Below are 7,751 nucleotides of genomic sequence, written 5' to 3' on the forward strand. Positions count from 1 at the left end.
CTCGCCCTGCGCTGCCTCCCTGCACCGATCACGACGGCCGTCGCGCCTCGCCCGTCCGCCCGTGCTCGCCTTCCCGTGCACACTCGCCGACGCCCCGTGCTGAGGCTCCGCGCGCGCCGTGCTCGCCCACCGCCGCCCGCGTCGTCCGGGCTTGCCGTGCCCGTGGCCGGCGCCTCCCCCTGTCGATCTGGGCATTGCCCAATCGGGCCGGGTGCCTGCGCCCGTAGCCACCGCTAGGCCCCCCGGGCCACTGACTAGGGGGCCCCGCCCCAGAACGGTTAAAAAAAAGAAAGAAAAGAAAAGGAATTAGAAAAAAAATAAAAAAATATATTAAATAAATAAATAAATAATAACTAAAATAATTAAAATATTAATTAATTAATTAATTAATTAAGTTAATTAATCTTGATTAGATTAACCTAATCACTAATTAAGCTAATTAATCTGTTTTAGTTAATCATAGAGAATGACAGGTGGGTCCCCCTAGACCCACATGTCAGGTTGACCAAGTCAACTCTGTTGACTGCTGATGTCAGCATGACATCATGCTGATGTTATTAACCTGTTTTTCGAATTAATTAAATAATTAATTAAATTCCAGAAATTAATAAAATCCTTAGAAAATCATATCTTTTAATCCGTAACTCGGATTAAAATATTTTCAACATGAAAGTTGCTCAGAACGACGAGACGATTCCGGATACGCAACCCATTCGTCCGCCGCACCCCCCTAACCTACCGAACTCGCAACTTTCCCCCTCCAACTCCTATGCCCGAAAACGCCAAACACCGGGAATACTTTCCCGGGTGTTTCCCCCCTTCACCGGTATCACCTCATACCGCATTAGAACACGTCTAGCTCTGCTTGTTGTCCTGTTATGCACTTGCTTTCTATGTATTTACTGTTTCTCCCCCCTCTTCTCTCCGGTAGACCCCGTGACGATGCTGATGCCCCTGTGGTCGACTACATCACCGACGACCCCTCTCTCTTGCCAGAGCAACCAGGCAAGCCCCCCCTTTGATCACCAGATATCGCCTATTCTACTCTCTACTGCTTGCATTAGAGTAGTGTAGCATGTTACTGCTTTCCGTTAATCCTATTCTGATGCATAGCCTGACATTGTTGCTACATCTGTTGATACCTTACCTGCAATCCTAAATACTTAGTATAGGATGCTAGTTTATCATCTTTGGCCCTACATTCTTGTTAGTCTGCCTTGCTATACTATTGGGCCGTGATCACTCGGGAGGTGATCACGGGTATATACTATACATACATACATACTATACAGATGGTGACTAAAGTCGGGTCAGCTCGATGAGTACCCGCAAGTGATTCTGATGAGGGGGCTGAAAGGACAGGTGGCTCCATCCCGGTAGAGGTGGGCCTGGGTTCCCGACGGCCCCCGACTGTTACTTTGTGGCGGAGCGACAGGGCAGGTTGAGACCACCTAGGAGAGAGGTGGGCCTGGCCCTGGTCGGCGTTCGCGGATATTTAACACGCTTAACGAGATCTTGGTATTTGATCTGAGTTGGCTACGAGCCTATACGCACTAACCATCTACGTGGGAGTAGTTATGGGTATCCCGGCGTCGTGGTATCAGTCGAAGCACTTCAGACGTCAGCGACAGAGCGGCGCGCGCCGGATTGGAACGTAAGCCTGCTCTTGTATTAAGGGGGCTAGTTCTGCTTCCGGCCGCCCTCGCAACATGCAGGTGTGCTATGGGCGATGGGCCCAGACCCCTGTGCGCTTAGGTTTAGACCGACGTGCTGGCCTCTCTGTTTTGCCTAGGTGGGGCTGCGACGTGTTGATCTTCCGCGGCCGGGCATGACCCAGGAAAGTGTGTCCGGCCAAATGGGATCAAGCGTGTTGGGTAAGTTGGTGCACCCCTGCAGGGAAGTTAATCTATTCGAATAGCCGTGATCTTCGGTAATAGGACGACTTGGAGTTGTACCTTGACCTTATGACAACTAGAACCGGATACTTAATAAAACACACCCTTCCAAGTTCCACAGACAACCCGGTGATCGCTTTTCTACAGGGCGATGAGGAGAGGATTGCCGGGTAGGGTTATGCTATGCGATGTTACTGGAGATGCTATTTGGAGATGCTACTTGGAGGACTTCAATCTACTCTCTTCTACGTGCTGCGAGACGGAGGCTGCCAGAAGCGTAGTCTTCGATAGGACTAGCTATCCCCCTTTTATTCTGGCATTCTGCAGTTCAGTCCACCGATATGGCCTCCTTACACATATACCCATGCATATGTAGTGTAGTTCCTTGCTTGCGAGTACTTTGGATGAGTACTCACGGTTGCTTTCTCCCCCCCTTTTCCCCCTTTCCTTTCTTTCTGGTTGTCGCAACCAGATGTTGGAGTCCAGGAGCCAGACGCCACCGTCGATGACGACCCCTAATACACCGGAGGTGCCTACTACTACGTGCAGCCCGCTGACGACGACTAGGAGTAGTTAGGAGGATCCCAGGCAGGAGGCCTGCGCCTCTTTCGATCTGTATCCCAGTTTGTGCTAGCCTTCTTAAGGCAATCTTGTTTAACTTATGTCTGTACTCAGATATTGTTGCTTCCGCTGACTCGCCTATGTTCGAGCACTTGTATTCGAGCCCTCGAGGCCCCTGGCTTGTATTATGATGCTTGTATGACTTATTTATGTTTTAGAGTTGTGTTGTGATATCTTCCCGTGAGTCCTCGATCTTGATCGTACACATTGCGTGCATGATTAGTGTACGATTGAATCGAGGGCGTCACAAGTTGGTATCAGAGCCGACTGCCTGTAGGAATCCCCCTTCCACACTCCTTGGCCGAAGTCGAGTCTAGACAATGCAAAAACTTTTACTAACTTGGATGTGTGCCTTACGGGCCCACGTCGCCATCGGGTGGTATTAGGATCTTTTATTCCTCGTCTATACTCTGGGACTCTGATCTCTCTACTATTCGGGTTAAATGAATTTGCTAACTCTAAGATTAGGATCTCGTGATCGCATCCACCCGAAGAGCCCCTTATTGCAGAGGATCGCCTGCTACATCAGAAGATTCCGAATATACTCTCCGATGTTCTCTCGAGACTTGTGCCCATCACTTTGGCTATTCCTGACCACCGATAAATCCGTATGGATAACTACTTACACTTGCCATTCATACGATCATCCCCCATTGATCTTGTTATTACAAGATACCCCGAAGTTTTCTCTATTGTTCCGAGAATACTTTGTGCCTACTGCATAGCAGTTCTTTGCCACATGAATACCCCTTCGAATAAATCCTCGCACTTGTCGAGTATCCGCTCATCCCCAGTTGTTCATGTGTTTCACAAAAGTCTTCGAAATAATATTCGATCTTCCGAAAATCCTTTGGGGCCTTGCTTGCTTGCATTATGGATAATCCCATAAGTCTCGTAGTCATATTGACATTCCTTGTCATTACCATTTTGAGTCTGTTGACTCAATATGTTTGCGAATACACGCAATCATCATTGATCCTTATAAATTACTTTTCCGGCTGAGCTGCCATTCTTTTTACTGGAATTGGTTCTCAACCAATCCAATTGTCTTTGATTGTACCCTACGGCTATTCAACTTATCCACCCCTAATCAGAGCATCGCTTCTGATCCCTTGATTTGGAAATCATAATTCCTTTGCATTTGACAATTGAGTTAGTCAGTTGTTTCTATAATCTGCTTCCTCTAGTTGAGTACCGATGCTCACGTCAGATCCCTTGTGGACCACCAGATCCTTTGTTGGATTTTATCTGACAACGCCCTTCATATTCAATAAACTTGTGAGCCTTTTTCTCGGATACATAATGCCTTTGGTAAATTGTATCGTCTGCTTTCTCAACCATGCTCTGCCTTCGAGCTTGAGTTAATTACTTCTAAAAGATTCTGGTATAGGATTCTAGGATGCCCCGATGGGTTGAACCTATGCCTTCCTTAATATGTGTGAACTCAAAAGTTTTCACGAGTCGTACTCTTCTGGTATTTTGCCAGATAAAATTTCAACGCTATAACTTCATTGAAAGCGAGAAGTGAATGAAAGGGTATGCATTGGAGAAGTGGGGGTCGACCTTGAACTTTGTGTTCATGCCCATGGACATGATGTATATCCTATCATGGAAGCTTCTTGTAATAATAACTATTTCCTTGATAACTAACATATGGTATCTGTGAATTGATCCCTTGCAACCGTGGTTCCGACCATGATTGTTCTTTTTGATCTCATTTCTCGGACAAGTTAAAACAATTGTCTCCTATGGATCAATACCCCAGTCCAACCTCTATTTTGATCTGTCGTCGGGTATTACCCCCTGGTATCTCGAGATTATCATGGAACTGCATAACTTCTTATGAGTTCTTCATCAAGTGCTACGTTCCCACTGATTCCAATTTTTCACGGGCTCTGAATTACTAAACACTCAAAGACACCAATATCTGAACCGAGTCCACACTACGGTTCAACAACCCTTCGGTAAGCTTCTATAAGTACGAGTTTGTACCCGATCACATCATTCCTAGCCTGATCGGCTATATCATTAACATGCTAAATTTTAACTGTGCTACCGGGTCCTTCTCCTCGGAGCACAAAATTCGACGGTGAGCTAATCTTACAATCGCTCTTCCTCGTCATACCGTTGGTCCTTGGACAGCAAGCTTGATTTCGAGTTTGTGTCCTACCCATGGTTCCAATAACCTTCCGCTTCATTATTCCTTTGACTTGATGTCATCACTGATTGATTACATCTTCATGAAATCTCTCGACAAATGCGTCGTGATCATCATCAACCTTATGAGCTCTTCCAGGATATCAATTGAATTAATGATGAGAAATACCATCCTTGCCCTCGATGATTTGTGTTGTCATCGACCTCTTTATTGCGTTCCCTCCAACAAAAACTTGTTTGTGTTCCGTGTTATACCTCGAGTTCCTTGCTACCTAGCATTTGTTCTTCTTTACCATGGAGTATTACCATCTTTTATGTCAAGAAGGTCGTGAGGATTACTCCACCTCTTAAGAATTCTTGGTATGGTGATACTTCTCACCCTCACCATTCTTTCTTGGTACCCGTGTTGTTTCTAACCGGAATACCGACAATTGAACTATGAGGTGTGAATTCAAAACTTCTAGCAACCCTATTGCTTTGAAGTAATGGTCGAGTTTCATTCTAATTCTTTTGTTCGTCAAGTCACCACTCTCACATTAATCGTGCAACCCAACCCATATTCGGGTGCACCTTTCAACCAAGGTTTAATTGAATATGTTTCCTCGAGCATACATCATTATACCATTTGATCTGACAAATGTTATCTCCTTGTTCACATAATTGTGGAAATCCATCTTGTCGGAAATCTCGATGGATTATCGCCGAGCCCATCAGCCACCTCCTCCTCTCCTTGGTTTAATGATGAACTATTGTTTCAGGAACCCACTCCCATAGTTCATTTCCTGAGAATCCTGAAATGTCATTTCGTCTATTTGTGTTGCACCTTTTATTCTCGGACATCCTGAGTCTGAGGTATCATTACACCAATCGTATCTGAATCTCGGTCAGATATGATGGTTGGGACAACTTTCCAAGAGTTATGTTGTTGGCCCTTTGATGACCTGGTAACAGGATGTCATGCCTAGCACCCCCCCCATGGCTGGAGGACCTATCATTATAGTTTCCTTTTTAACAAGGTTAACCATTCTTCCATGAGGAAATTATAAGACTTATTCTACAAGTTGTTCTTGATGTATCCTTCGTGTATCCGTAGTCCGACCTTTGCTTGAAGACCATGTCAATGCTATCTCGAAGCTTGTCTGTGGTACTCCGATTTTCAATAAGAGCATTTGAAGCCCAATGCTAAATGTTTCTTGCTCAATTATCCGAACACCGTTGTATGGATAATGGCATGGAATTTCTCTTCCCTTTTCTAAAGGGGTTTGCTACGTTATATCCCGTCATGGATATCATGCTTTGCTTGCCCTTGGGAAGGATATACCCCTGAAATATGTGTTTAAACACATTTTCCTTTCCATTGAGTTGTTAATCTGATAAACACCTTTTCCTTTCCATTATTTTGACTAACCTTTCTGGTGATCATTATGATCTAAGCAGTATTAATCCCCTGCTTATGTTAACACCTCAGAGTGCAATTCTGTCAGTAAGACCCTGTTGCTATTGTTGATGACATTCCGGTAACCACCGATGGAGGAGAACTTTGCCTATTGGTCCGCCTCGTTTCAACGAGCAGGAAATTGGTTCTCTTCGTCCCTCGCCCTTGGTACCGACGTTGTTACCGACATAACTGACAGGTTATTCTCTGGCATGCCTTGCTATCATAACCATGCAAGATGTCACCGCTCTTTCAACGTTTAACCCACATGGTGGGCCCATAACCCACAGTTTCACAGGATCGAAACCTAACTCTCCTTTACACCCTAGTGTCAAAGTTATTCCTCACACTTGGCTTCGTATGTAACTCACGGGCCACCTGCCACTATTCGGGTATCAGACGCAATGCTTACTCTCGCTGCTCTGAACCTCTGTCTCCCTCTGGTTCAGACTTCGAGCAACTACCTATCCGCTTGGAACCTCTTATGGTACCTTCGTACCTTACTCTCAATGTATTTTATATGTTCAACTCGAGAGATAATCTTATGCACATTCTTATGTTAACCCCAGATGGTTTCCCTCATAAACATTCTGTCTTAGCTGAGCTGCCCCTTACCTATTCGTAAGTACGATGGAGTCCCCGAAGAAAGGACGACAACTTCATCATGATGACCTGAAACAGCGGAATGGAAGACATCAACGCTATGGATCGACCTCTTCGAGAAGAGCAACCAAAGACGAGAAGATTCGTTAGAATTTCGTAACCAAATCCCTTCCCCCCTTATAACCGCTCCTAAATCTCGGGACGAGATTTCTTGTAGTGGAGGAGAATTGTGACGCCCGGGTAATTAAACTACAGTGATCCTCTGCTAGTGATGCCACGTCACCTCGATTATAGTTGCTAATCTCGAGTTAGTTCGAAACCGATTCAAATTCAAATTGAAAATTTGGTAAATAATAAAAGTTTTCAAACATTAAAATAAAATTGTTCGGTTTGTACTAGATATTACATAGATAATTATGGTGTAGAAGACACAGTTTTATAAGATGCATAAATATTTTAAATTGAATTAAAACAGAGGAGAAAATAAATAAAAGAAAACAAACAAAACAAAGAAAAAAATAGAAGACCAGAACCCCCCAACCGCTGGGCCATGAGGCCCAGCTAGCTAGCCAGCTAACCGGCCCACCCCGGCCGTGGCCTATATGGCCTGCCTCTCCATTCCCCGAACCCTAGACCCCCAACCCCATTCCTCTCCTCCCTCGCTCCCCACGCGCCGCCACACACTAGCGCGCGCGCAGGGCAGCGCCCAAGCCCGTGCTCCTCCTACCTCCCGCCCCGTCGCCCGTTGCCGACCCGGCGCGCCTCCGTCCTCCCCCGCGACGCCACCTCGCCGGAGCCGCCCCACCGTCTTCACCGGCGTCGCCACGCCCTGCCCCGTGTCGGACGCCACCTCGACTCCCCTCCTCGCCGGACCTCGCGTCCTCGGCCTCTTCCCCGCCGGCCGCCAGCAAGCCTCGGCGCCCCCTCTCCCCATCAACGCTGGTGAGGCCCTGGGCCTCTCCCCTTCTCTGCTTCCCGTCTTGCTCGCGGTCACCGCACGGTAGACGCCCCCACACGCACGCCCGCGGTGAGCACGCTCT

Source organism: Triticum dicoccoides, chromosome 6A (assembly GCF_002162155.2).
Source record: "Triticum dicoccoides isolate Atlit2015 ecotype Zavitan chromosome 6A, WEW_v2.0, whole genome shotgun sequence".
Classification (NCBI taxonomy): Eukaryota; Viridiplantae; Streptophyta; class Magnoliopsida; order Poales; family Poaceae; genus Triticum; species Triticum dicoccoides.